The following is a 14,976-nucleotide window of genomic DNA, read 5'->3' on the forward strand; positions in this document are numbered from 1 at the left end:
CAAAGGTGAGATTGCATTGGTTTGGACATGTGCTGAGGAGAGATGCTGGGTATATTGGGAGAAGGATGTTAAGGATGGAGTTGCCAAGTAAGAGGACAGGAGGAAGCCCTAAGAGGTGGTTTATGAGTGTGGTAAGAGATTTCAGGAGGATATAGAAAAAAATGTTCCATTCCCCTAATAGGAGAAGAAGAAGACGACTATATTTAAAAAAAAGTTTTAATTTTCCAACATTTTTAAGATGAAAAAACAGGGGGATAAACATTATGGAAGTTGTTTTTTAACTAATCAAGTTTAAGACTTTTCATTAAAACACTCAATCTGTGACTCTGAAGCCACACTGCAATCACACATTGGAAAATAATTATTTATGTCTTCTGTCCTCAAAATTATTAATACCAATGAAAGCAGCAGGCAGGATAGTTTCTGTTTGTCTGGAATTACATTTAATTTTGATAACACAAATTCTACCAGTACTGTACAAAGTTCTAATGAAATGTTAAGTTTTGAAAATTGTTAAAAATATTTAAAAATATTGCTATGGTATCAGTGATTAGCACTGCTGACTGTCAGCGGTAATGATGTGCATTCTATTCCAGGTCCATTCACTGCCTGGGATGAAAGTTCCATGTTCTTCCAATTGCTTTTCTTCATGTATTCAATTTATTCTTCTACTAGCAAAATACCCGCGCGTTGCAGCGGAGAAGTAGTGTGTTAAAGAAGTTATGAAAAAGAAAACATTTTAAAAATAACGTAACATGATTGTCAATGTAATTGTTTTGTCACTGTTATGAGTGTTGCTGTCATCAAGGATTTCATTATCATTATTTCTTTCAATCAGGTTCGTATTTGGAGGACGTGTTGTGTTCAAGTTACATTCCGTGTTTGTCAACCGTTGTAAAGATAACAGGTTTCGTGCATTGAAGCGTTCACTACCCAAATCGCTACTCGTGAATCTAAGATGTTTAACAGGCATTCCCGGAATTAACTTGTGGATTTGCCTGTGAATATTTAGCGGCAGCGTCTCTATTAACTTATGGATTTGCCTGTGAGTATTTAGTGACAGCATGTCTATTAACTTGTGGATTTTTCTGTGAGTATTTGGCGGCAGCGTCACAAAGTTGTTTCCATCTAGCTCCATCAGAAAATGTACCACAATGTCTGACACGCCTCCTTATTTCTGTTTTCTCACAGCTTGGATTGCTGCTGTCATAATCGGTTTGAGTTTCATGGTTTGTTTCAATTACGTTGGTATTTGCAGGACTTGTAGTGTTGAAGTGACATTTGGCATCTGTCAAGCGTTGTAAGCACACAACCAGTTTCATCGATAACTTCGCATCCAGCTTTTGAGAGTTGAAACTCATAAACATCAAAGTGTCCACTACTCAAATCGTCACCTGTGAATCTAAGATGTTTAAGAGGCATTGGCGGTTCTTCAAAGGTATAAAATATTTGCCCATTTCGGTACACTTGAAAGCGACAACCAAACAATTCAGCAGCAGCCATCAACTCACATGCAGAAGCATAGGTGAAGGGCTTAAGCATTTCACTCTTATAGTGCTCCTGAGTAGTATAATTATCTCCTGTACCGTCATCAGTCCACAACTTGAACCTGTCCCAGTCATTCAATACATAAGACACAATGTTCCTCCGGATATCAAGAGTGAGCCTGATATGGCCGTGCAATATGTAACACAGAGAATGGAAAAGGCAGGTGGCATCTCCGGGCATGGAAACCACTCGGTAAGTGACAGTTCTTTGATAGATGGTGATTACCTCGATAGGCATGTTAATGGGGGTACAGTTGGAAAGATAAAGGAAATGGGTACCTGAACAGTAAACTAAGTCTAAAATACCTACAGAAAAACTATAATTGTAATAAACGAACAATAAAACAACAGAGAAGCCGTGGATTAAATAAAAAGGCTGCAGTTATCAGCACAATAAAACAGCTGAGAAGCCGTGGATTAAATGAAAAGGCTGCAGTTATCAGCAAGGAGACATGAATACCGTGGCGAAGCTAGGAAGGGAATGAAGAGACTGGAGCGACAGACGGCCTTATATGGGCAGGCAGCCCATATTAGAGAGAATTAGTGATGAATGAGTCAGTGAGGGCTTTCCATTTTATTAGTATAGATTAGATTTCAAACCATGCAAGATAGGTTGATCCTACATTCTAAACTGACCCTATAGATGCGAGTGTAGATATAGTGCATGCAGAAGTATACCCTACAGCTGACTGGTGCCATGGCAAGGGCTGATTCCACTCTACATGTGACAACTTGAATTCGACTTGAGCATGGACACCTTGCAATATCCTATTGTGTACTGAAACTTAATTGGATTCATGAGGAAGTATACAGTGAAATAAGTAAGGTATCCATCCACTCTACTTGGTTCGATACACACATACATAGTTCTCCAGTGAATATTAATAAATTCTACAATACCATTGTCTTCCTTGGTATAATCTATGAGTTTCTTTTTATTTTTTAACTACTAAAGCAATATGTGTAGAAACATAGAAAAGTGTCAGCCTAGACTGACTTTCTGTGCCAGTTGTACATTAATTTACAGCAATCATATAAGCTTAGTCAATACGGTAATTGATTCTAGATTGTTGGAAGCAAGACTTAATCAATATAATTTCAGCCTATGAATTTGATATTAATGAAGCCTGAAAGCAAGCTTCGGCCCACTGCTTTCTATTTTTTTTTCTCTTAACCATTTAAAATTTTAATGAGAGGTAGTGAATGTTAAATGGCAGGAAATCTTCCTGTATACACAATTCCAACATATGTCAAGCACTTAACTTTAAATTAAACCTCTGCAATAGCTAAGAGTTTTAATCTCCAGACAGAGGAGTAGCTTCAGTGACAGACTTTTGTCACTGTCCTGCTCCACTGACAGACTAAACAGATCGTTCCTCCCCCACACTATGCGACTCTTCAATTCCACCCGGGGGAGTAAATGCTATCATTAATTTTATTTTAATTTTTTTCATTTTTTTTTTTTTTTCATTTTTATTACTATTTAATTTAATATTGTTTCTTTGTATCAGTATACTGCTGCTGGATTATGTGAATTTTCCCTTGGGATTAATAAAGTATCTATCTATCTATCTATCTATCTATCTATCTATCTATCTATCTATCTATCTATCTATCTATCTATCTATCTATCTATCTATCTATCTATCTATCTATCCCCATGAGATGTCCTAAATCCTCACCTAAGGTTTGACAAAGACCAGGGTGTTTAGTAATGGAACTGAATACCAGTGAATCAATAAATGAGGTTGGCACAGAGGTGATATTACATATACAAATACTTTTATACTTCAAACAATTAAGAGTGAACTTTTATAACAATAGATCAGTAAAGAGTGAATTAAAACAAGTTATAAAAGTGTTCTTTGAAAAATTCAGTTTTCATCTCAAAATCAAAACTTTCAGTGGAGTACTTTTTCAGTGACTGTAAAACCAAAATGAAATCAGCACTTCATCTTAATTTCCCCTGCTAACAAGAAGACTGAAGAGAGAGATACAACATCTTATTCCTCTAACAGGGAACCAGCAGTCCAAATCTTTAAACTTTACACAAGTTCTTTATCACACAGCTTAACTAATAAATGTCTTCAGGTCAATTAGGAAATCCAATATCATCACACAGTACTCGATCCCGAACTCCAACCAACACTGATTACACACTCTGATCAAATTCACCAGTTTTTAATCCATTCATCTCTCTACTATCACTCTGATCCCCATGCAATCATTTCAAAACTGACTCCCTCTCACTATGAACCACAAACTGTTACATGATCCTTACGTGATGGCATTTAGAATTCCAAGTCCTCCCATGTCACATACATGCTCTACTCAATATTTACCCCAAAACCACTGTACATGTGTACACCCAAGTGAGGTGCTATTTCAACTCCATGCACACACCAGCCTCTATCCCTTTCAGGCCCATTGTCCCCTGGCTGCATATATCGAAGACACCAATGAAAACCAAATCAAACAAGTAAGTGAAAGCACATAGTTTATCTAATCACATTGCCAATTGTGTTCAGTATCTGCAAAGAGACATAAAAAGAATTTAAAAAACAAACACTAACAAAGCGCCTTCTTCACTCCCTATGACAAATGCAAAAACAGGTTAATTTGTTCAACCTGGAAGAAAAAATGCTCTTCTGTCACATTTCTTGAAGGCTGTGTGATGACCACAAAACAGTGATATGAAATAAGGGCATATGTAAGAAGTGTTAGAGCTGATACTTTTCTGCATTTTTCACACTTTTCTGTAGGAAGTATCATTGGCGAGATAAATCGAAAGCCCTCCACTAAATTAACAAAGGTGATGATATTGAGTAAATGACTGAGCATCAGTACATGGTGGGAATAATTTAGTTTTTCTTATGGCCAGAAGAGATTATATACCTTAATGTGAAATGTGCTTCTTGAACTCTGAAGTTAAAAAGGAATGATAGTATGAAGGTGGCAACTGCAAGATAAATTTGACATTATTGTTACATTATTGACATTATTATTTTTCAGGTGTTTTGGGTCTTGTATGTCTGTTGGGATCAGGTGCTACTAAGATTTATGAGTTGTAGGGCTTTTCTGAAAAGTACCGAGCCAAGATCAGGGAAAGGAAATGATCCATCAGGAGTTAAGGCTCCTGATGTGTTCAAAAAAAGAAACATGATTGGAGTTTATACTTCAGTGTCTTATGTGCCAGTTCTCAGCATTATTATTTTTTGAGGAAGGTACATTTTAATAGTTTGGACATTTACACTAATTAAATAATTAGGACAGTTAACTAGTCTGGCTGCATGGAGGTGCAGTGGCCCTCCTCCAAACTCCCAAAAACTTCTGATTTTCCTTCTTTTTCTTACATGATCCTTTAGCAGTCACAATGAAAAACAAAAAACAAACCCTTTGCCACATGGTCTTCAGCATCAGTAATTTGTCTATCATTCTCAAATTCCAAAACAATATACTACTCCAACAGAATCAAGTCAAGTCAAGTTAGGGAGCATGCACTGGTACAGTGCGTTGCCGTACCCACTACACGTTGAAACAGCTCGGGATTCTGGTTGGCAATCCCCTAGGCAGACACACGGTCCAGTCCTACCCTCCAGAAATGACCCTACCTCTGCCGCAGCCAGGTGTTACATGGGCGAACCCTTGGCCTGGTCCAGCCACTTAGGTCCCCAACAATGAGGGTCTTATGAGCCGTATCACCCTCGGGGAAATGCGCCACATGGCCGCAGTGCCGTAACTGACGCTCCCTTACAAAGCAAGTAATGTGCCTCATTCGGGACTCCATGATCAACTGCTCGTTTGACACAAAGTCAAACCAATGGTACCCAAGGATTTTCCGGAGAGACACAGTACCAAAGGAGTCCAGTCTTCATCTCAGGTCACTGGATAGCATTCATGTCTCACAACCATATAGTAGACAGGAAGCAACATGACTCTAAAGACTTGGACCTTCGTCCTTTTACATAGATATTGGGAGCACCCCTTTCCATGTGACCTCATGACCCCCCATGCTCTCCCAATCTGTCAACTGACTTCACAGGTAGAGTCACCAGAGACATGAATGTCACTGCCAAGATAAGTAAACCTCTCAATAAGGTCAACACTCTCTTCGCAAACAGACACACTGCTGATGGCTGAGCCCAAGAGGTCATTAAAGACCTGGATCATGGTTTTTATCCAGGACACTCGCTAGCCCAGACGTTCAGACTCCTTACTCAGTCTCTCATGAGCCCAGATCAGAGCCTCCATTGACTCCGTGAAGATCACAGCATCATCAGCAAAGTCAAGATCTGTGAATCTTTCTTCACCAACAGATGCTCCACAGCCGCTGGACCCCACGACCTTGCCCAACACCCAGTCCATACAAGCATTGAACAGAGTAGGAGCAAGAACACACCCCTGATGATCCCCAGAATCAACTGGAAAAAAACACAGAAGTCCTACCTCCACTCTGCACAGCACTCACAGTACCAAGTGTACAAGCCATCCATGATATCCAGCAACCTTGAGGGTATCCCACAATCCCTCAGGATGTCGCACAGGGCAGCTTGATCAATTGAGTCGAATGCTTTGCAAAAATCGACAAAGGCTGCAAAGAAACTCTGCCAATATTCGTTTTTGCGCTCTATGAGAACCCTCAGTGCCAGGATGCCGTCAATGGTAGACTTCTTAGACGTAAAACCAGACTCTTCCGGTCGCTGGTAGGTGAGTAAGTCATCACGGATTATATTGAGGATGACCCTAGCAAGGACATTACCTGGCAACGAGAGCAGTGTTATCCCCCTGTAGTTTCTGCAATCCAGGAGATCACCATTCCCTTTCCAGACAGGGATGACAAGTCCCATTTTCCACTCAGTTGGGATGATGCCAGTCTCCCAAATGGAAGCAAAGATTGCTTGTAATGCCAGGAGGACAGCCTTACCACCAGCCAAGAGAAGTTCACCCCGGATACCACAAATCCCTCAGCTGGTTCACCACCTGTGCAATCTCAGTGAGACTGGGTGGTTCACAGCTAATTGGAATGTTAATTGAAATATTTAAGATAAAGTGAGACCAATATTATTAGTAATATTAGTATACAATTGGTCTTTATACATTTCTGCTGGTAAAGAATGGCACTATTTCAAAGAGCACCCTGGACTTTATTAATGTTATACTGTACTAATATAAACATAATACACTAGTTTGCACCACTGATTATATTTATAAAATACTGATATTGCAGGCGGATATTGATCTTTCACAGTTGGCAAAAAACTATGGTTGCTATGCCTTTGTAGTACGAGGGTCATGCAATTATAAACAGGAATTTTCAGGCTCTATTCTTATAAAAAGTGCAAGATAGACTTGACTCATTGGACAAACACATGCATGTTTGAACTTGTCGTTAGTAGTGCTAGCTGTTGTTTCCCCCCTTCTGGTCAGTTGCAATCAACTTGTTGGAGCAGGAGGTGCACAGTAGTGTTGCACAGTGAATTATTATTACATTTTTGACAAATGAAGGAGTCCTTCCATCTCAGATTTATTCAAGACTTAAAAATCAGCTTTTGGAAGAGTTTTGCTCTCAGTCTAGAGTGTATAACTAGTGCAAGTCATTCAGAGAGGGAGTATCATCTCTTTGGTCCACTTAAGGCATTTTTAGGAGGGAAGAAATTCAAGTTGAATGAGGAGGTTATTGATGCTGTGCAAGAATGGGCCAAAATGCAGTCAAAAGACTTCAACTCTTCTGGGATTAAGAAGCTTCCTAAGCACTGGAACAAGTGTATTGCAGTGACAGGAGACTACATAGAAATATAATGTTTAAGTCATTTCATTGTATAAGTATAGCTCATAAATTCCTGCTTAAATTTGAATGCCCCTCGTACCAATGGTATACGTTAAGTGTAAGAGAGTTCAATGTTCATCTCTTTATAGTAAGTTTTCACTTTTTACGTAAGGGTAAAACCCTGCATTTTCCCTCAATGATCTACTTGTAGGCTCTGTTCATTGCGGGGATCTTTTCTCTCCCTTACTAGTATCGGGAACTAGTCACATTTAACATCTCTCCTTTTTCTTTTTTTATCTTTCCGCAAGTATATGCCACCCTAAAATCAGTTGGCATTCCTTTTTCTAAAAGCTCTCCAGATGATTCAACTTTCCATCTTTTGCTGTATTTCCTCCTCCTAAAGATACTGTTTCCTCTGTTTAATCACATTTAAAAAATCCTCTATTAAATCCCTCTCATTTCTTAACATATGGGTAGGGATCTAAATTTGTCTTATGGAATTTGAATTACATTCAGGTTTGCTTTTTTATGTTCCAAACATCCAAATTGTTAGTTTAACCAGTTGCAAATTGTTAACTGCCTTTATTTTACTCCTACAAAGTTCTTTATTTTGAACCTAACCTAACCAGTGTCAAGTTTTTGACTTGGATGTTATAGGCACATTCACACATATGTTTTGCCACTTCTTTAGTCTCTAAATTATGGGCCAGTATTATATAATTTCTTTCTTCCGTATTATCTTTTTCCTGTTCATTTACACCTTAACTTTACCTTCTTTCAGATATGTCTAATCCAGGGGTCCTCAATCACGGTCCTGGGGCCTCATGTATAATGCCGTGCGTAGAACTCGCACTATAACATGGCGTAAGCACAAAAGCTAAAATGTGCTTACGCACAGAAAAATCAAGATGCAGGAATCTGTGCGTACTCCAACTTCCACGTTCTTCCGCTACATAAATCCCGATCAGCGTGAAAACTAACGCTCGTGCACGCGCATTTTGTAACGCCCCAAATCCTCCCAGAATTACGCCTATTTGAATATGCAAATCAATATAAATCGCCCTTAAGCGCAGCCTTCTGTGAAAAGACAATGGGAAAAGCACAGGGAAAATATAAGAATTTCAGCGGATACCAAGTGGAGGCAAAGGAAAAACATACTATTTGTTCAAATAAACCGTGGTATAATCAACAAAAGGAAGTTGATCGAGTGACATAGCGTGTTGGAGAAACTTGAAAGCTCACGTTCACGAAATCTCACAGTGCCGGAAATAAAAAAGAAGTCACATATCAAAGTTGCCGTGAAAAGAAGAGTTGTAAGCCCACTGTCTGAGTGTCATATGAAAGCTTATTAGGGTACAGAGAAAAAGGCACACGGTGGGGAAAAAGCACGAAATGTCAACTTTAATCTCGAATTTTCCACTTTAATCACGTAGTTTATTTTGTCATTTAGTAGAACATTATAAACTTCATCTTAAAATTGTTTAATTAACCAGTTTCTCAAAATTACATCGTAATTAAAGTAGCATGTTAAATGCTTTGTTTTGTATTTGATCTTCTACTCGTATGTGATCTATGTGTGTGAATCATTACTTGCTTCTTAAACTGGCTCTCTTCCTCCAACTGGACACAGAGTCCATTACATTTGTGATATTACAGCTCTCTGAATAACTAAAATACTGAGATGTATACGTGATGTCATTTTCATGATGATAGGAGCTAAAGCACATTATTAAACATGTGTTTCATGAGCCTCGTGCTCATGACAAGCATTTATCTTTTGTCGAAATTTGTCGCTGCTTTTAGCTGTGTTGTTATTTTCTCTTTCTGTTTTATATTCAATATATATTGGCGTGGCCGCCCAAGAGTCCTTGCTTTTCTTTCCCCAAGTAACCGATCGCCACACAATCAGCTCTGTAATAGAAGTTAAGCCATCTGTAAGCTTAGCGCCGATTCTTCAAAACGTTTAAAGAACATTGAAATATCTTCGTAGTACATGTTTAATTATTCTATCCTTCACGACACTCCCAGTGAAGAATATAGATTATTTAAATGAAGTTAAAGTTTTATGTGTATAATTTAACAAACATATTTTGCTGCATTTCACCTTAAAAATGATATTGTCATCATATGTAAATACGCTTTATAAAGTGGCCCAGGTTGTGAGATATTATAACTGTAGTGCAAGTTTACAGTGGGGTGATTGTACTTATAAGTACAAACCGTTCTACAAGGAGCAATTGATTGGCTGCATTTAAAGTTCTTGGGATTAAACTGTTTCTGAACCGCAGAGGTCTGTACAGGAAAGGCTTTAAAACGTTTTGCAGTGGCTGAGACAGCGTGTCATTAAAGCTGTATAGCGATAATTCTCTTTCCGATCAGCTGCTGCTGTGATTCACACTCAGATACAGTGATATAAATACTTCGAGTCGTGCAGTGAGAGTAATATGGAAAAAGATGATCCGCTGTGGCAACTCCTAATGGGAGGAGCTGAAAGAAGAAGAAGAAGAAGAAGTGAGAGTAACAACGCTAAAGCAGTTATGGTATTTGGAATACTATGGCTGTTCCCTGGACCATTATATTGTTACAAGTTAATTACAATCAGATGCATTACACTAATAAACAATATGCGGTTAGTTTCTGTGTATTTTATAAAGCCGCGTCATGAAAATAATGAGTAATCACACAAGAACAGTACCATTGCTTTGTCGCTGGGTGCCGCCAGTTTGCAAAACCGAGCGGAGAACTTGCGTACGACAAGGCATGAGGTACCGTGGAAAAGTGCGTGGCTTTACGCCAAGTGTTGGTTTTATAAATCGCGATTTGAACGTGGAAAAGTTCTTACGCAACATTTCTGTGCGTACGCACCGTTTATACATGAGGCCCCTGGAGAGCCGCAGTGGCTGCAGGTTTTTGCTCCAACCCAGTTGCTTAATAAAAAGCACTTATTGCTAAAGTAACACTTCTGCTTCACTTTAGTGATTTTGAGCACTTATTGCTTAATTTTGTCTTAAACAGCTATTTTAATTGCTCCTTATTATCAATAACATGCAAATGACAAGAGAGAGCAGCATTTCTCCATTTAGCTTATTTACATTTACACCTGTGTGTATTTATCTGCACTATTGGGTTTAATTAAATACTTGGAAGAAAAATGAAGAGAAAAAAGTGAAGGACTGAGAATTACTCGTCCATTTTAGCCTTCAAATCATTTGCATGATAGAAAGGGAAAGAAAATCTAGGATATGAGAATGACCTGACATAGCAGAGTTAATTTAATTTCATAGCTTGTTAGTGCTTTATTGGCAAGAATTGCTTTCTAATTAAGCAACCAGGTCAGAACAATAACCTGCAGCCACTGCAGCTCTCCAGGACTGGGATTGAGGACCCCTGGTCTAATCTTTTGTTATCTCTTTTTCAAAAGAAAAAAGTTTTTTCTTTAGGCACCATTGCAGCCAAACTTATTCGGCTATAGGTGAAAAACTAATCACTCATTTTTTCAGCATTGATGTCCATCCTTGTTACAGATGACTTTACTTGAGGATTCAATTGCAAGAATGAATAATTCAACTGCTAAATTCAACTAATTCAACTACTAAAACTATTGACTCATGGGAAAATATAACCACAGTGATCAAGAATAAATTAAACATGGATACTTTGACATTCTTAACATTTTTATTAGTCTTGGCATCAGTGCTGGGGGGAAGGGTTATGGGTTTTTGGGATGGAGTGGAGTGGGTTGGGTTTGGGATAGGATGAGAATTTTGGGATTATACTGTATATATATATATATATATATATATATATATATATATATATATATATATATATATATATAAGAGTCTTACAGGCTAAACATAAAAGTGTTAGGAGTCAGCAAACAATTCAGTTAAATACAGATGAAAATAAACACAGAAAATGAAAAAGCACATGAGGGTGCAGCAAGTCATAACCAGCACTACATAAAAAATTGTAGAGAACACCTAGTGGGCAGGTTGGTCCCCTGTTTTAGAATGAATGTCTACTTCTGGTAGCCGTGGTCCTTTTATCTGGTGGTTCTAAAAGGGTTAGCGTTTGTTGGAAGATGTGAAGGTGATGTCACTGCTGCCCTTCTGTTCCTAAAGCTTCTAGACTGTGAATAGAGAAGAAGAATGCATTAACTTTGGCGCACTCACTTGGCTCGGGTGGAACTGCTTACCTTTCCAGAGCCCTAAAGATGACTCCATCCAATAAAAAAATAATCACACAATATATATATAGTTCTAGTAATACTGAACAAATTACTATTATTAGTAGTACTAACACTATTTTTCTACAATATCATCTATTTTTATTATTTTAATAAGTGTTAAACACTTCATCAATATTATGGTTAATGTTATAATTAGTCTGAGTCACATTAATGTTGTACAGTATTATTATTATTATTATTACTAGACATTAAGCCCACTACAGTAACTGGCGCTAGAACAGTATTGCATAAACATTAGTAGGAACAGTCCATATTAAATGGCAAGGGTCCTCGACCTCATTCTGCTTCTTGACATAATTTTTTTTTTTTTTTAATATTTTTGCAAGAAGCCTAAAGTAAAATAATAATAAAAATAAAATAGAAACATATATGATAATACAGTAAGTATAATTAATATTGCCTTAGTGTAAAACTTTGTAACAATATGTAATACACAATATCTGAAGAAGATATTTAGGAAAAAGTTTATTTTTTTACCTCATGAAATTTTTCTATAAAATTTCATTATAGACAACATTCTTTGTAAATACTCTGTTTGAGTTTGGCAAGTTTGCCTTGTTTAGGACCATCTACAACCTTGACAACAACATCTGAAAAACTTCTAACACTTGATAATGCCACATATAACTGACTGTGGCTGAATACTGGTTGTGACAGGTAAATGGCAACTTTTTCTAAGGTTTGCCCCTGAGCTTTATTAATTGTTATGGCAAAGGCTAATGTAACTGGAAATTGTCGCCTTCCTAAGGTAAAGGGTAAATTAGTAGAGGATGGAGCCAAATCAATACGGGGAATAAAGACAATGTCCCCTTCAGCTGAACCTGTTATTACTTGAGCAATGATGAGGTTTCTAAACACTCTTTTAGTGTTTATATTCCTAAGGAACATAATTATTGCTCCCCTTTTAAGGTTCAGTTTATGCCTCAGCATTCCTGTTGGAATTAGCTGATTAAGAAACTCAATAGGATAGTTCTGCATATTTTGCTCAGTTGATATTTTTTTTTATGCTCATTTTCCTGTTCTTCTATAGATCTATTTGCTCTTCTGAGTCTTTCGCTTGTAGTGTTTTTATGACGCTCATTTTCTTTGTCTTCAATCAATCTATGTGCTCGTATTTTTCTTTGTCTTTCAGCCTTTCTTTTGTTGATGTTTACTTGTTGAGCTGATCATTCTTCCAGGAGATGTTGCTTAAAAAGGGTTTGAGTGTCTGTGTCTTTTGTTCCACTTGACGTGTCCTTCTTTTTGGGTGGCATGTTATTAGTAGATAGTTAGTTAGTAAAAATGCACTATGGGCACAATGTGTGGCGTCTCCCTAGCAACGGATTTAATGTGCGCGGTTTCCACCTTTATTTGCTTATCATGCTCGGCCGAGGCTACGCCATTCACTGTGTTGCTTATCATGCACGGCTGAGGCTACGCCAATAACTGTGTTGCTTATTATGCGCGGCCGAGGATACGTCATTCACTGTGTGCCCAGGTTCCACCTTTATTTGTGTATGATGCGCGGCCGAGGCTACGCCATTCACTGTCGTGCAAATGGGTGGGGCACGGTGCAGCCCCGCACATCTGCACTTCACCAGAAGACACACACACACGGACACCTGGACGCACACAGGGGTTTTATTAAAGAGGATTATTATTATTATTATTATTATTATTAAAACTTTACAATAGCCTGTTTTCTAAATGTTGGGTAATAATACATTTAACATAATAAAACATTTTATCTATATAACATCTTTTCCATCTTAATTGCTGCTGTCAGTTTTCATAATATTATAGCACTGTTCTTGGTAGAGTTTCCAAAAAACTTCATAATGCTAAGATTGTCATAAACTTGATCGTAACATCATTAGTTTGCAAGGGTGTGCCAAAATCCATCCTAAGCAAAGTAGTGTGGTAAATCCTATATAATGTTCGTCCTCCCTGACCCATTCATTAACCACTCACTAATTGATTTTCAAACTGGGTACCTCTCAATGTCAGCACCAGACAGAGCACATTAAATTCACATCCTGACAATTCTTTGAACATTTAGAATACAAAGACATGTACTTGAGATGATACAATTTTCATGATGAAATTAATTCATTCATTTGTATAATAATATTTAATTGATAAATTGTTAAGTAAATGTACATTATTTGTACTGTTAACAATTACAGATTTATACTCTGATACTATTTTTATGGTCCAAGTTTTGATGTATCTGTGTTCTGAAGTGTGCAGTTAGTTTTACTATAATGGAGATGTTTTTCTGTACTGGAATTTGTTATGGAGAGAAGCAGGAGAAAAGGAAAGGGAAGGACAAGAATTGGGGTTCAGGGAAATAGTTTTAATTAATGATTACCTAGGGCTGCACAACACCACTGGGTATTGTTCAAAACATAAATGATCTAAAGTGATTCATTCTAGAAGACCAGATGCAGTGGGTTTCATCAAAAGTTGGAACGTTAGCATTCATTCCTACATCAAAGGAGACTGCAGATTACTTTGATCAGATGGCAGTGGTGCAGACGCCTACACAGAAAACTGGAAAAGAAAACCGAGAACAGTAGAGGTTATCAACAAGTGCAAAACTTCCTTTGTAGCTAATAATGGAGCAGAGTAACTATTATTTAAATCATGTCATTCTACTTAATGAATACAGAGAAAATGCATATTATAAAAGAGAAGGCAAAAACAGAATTTTTGAAATCAACAATACTATCCAAGACAGATACTGAGCAGTCAGAAATAAGTAACATATTTAAAAAATATTATAAGGCTCTTTGCTCTTCAGAATCTAACTAAAATAGAATCTAATTAAAGGTAACAAAGTAGAAATATCAGAATGTCAGGCATAATGTCTAAATGCAATGGGTAAACCTTTATCAGTCTTCAAAATCTTGGAAACTGTTAAATCTCCACAAAGCTGAAAACATGTAGGCCCAGAAGGCTAAAAAACAATTTAATTTTGCTCAGTAATGCTTGCTATTTCAGTTTTAAGATAAAAAGTTCCTACCTAAAATACTGCAACAGTTTCTGTTATTGCTATGCTCCAGCCAGCAAAATCACAAATAATGCACATTATGATTTAAAAGCTCAACAAGGAAAAGGTGTTGCTTATCATTTATTTTATTTGTCCTTACCAATGTACTTCTAATCATTTGGTTGCATAAACAGTTGTAATGAAGAACATTACGCTGGGAACATGATACTGCTGGGGAGTTTTTTTTTCAAAGGTGTGATTATTCCTTTTTACAGCTAAATATCTGTAAGGAAATGGTTAAAGATCTTGGGTGCTCTGGTCCTTCCACCATATAAGACTTAATTAAAGACAGTAGACAAGCTAGAGCCCTATAAATAGAATGGGCAATCATTGATGACAGGGCACAGTTTGATCTTAGCTCAGAATAAATTTATAAAAA

The sequence above is a fragment of the Polypterus senegalus genome, chromosome 13 (assembly GCF_016835505.1).
Source record: "Polypterus senegalus isolate Bchr_013 chromosome 13, ASM1683550v1, whole genome shotgun sequence".
In the NCBI taxonomy this organism is placed as follows: Eukaryota; Metazoa; Chordata; class Cladistia; order Polypteriformes; family Polypteridae; genus Polypterus; species Polypterus senegalus.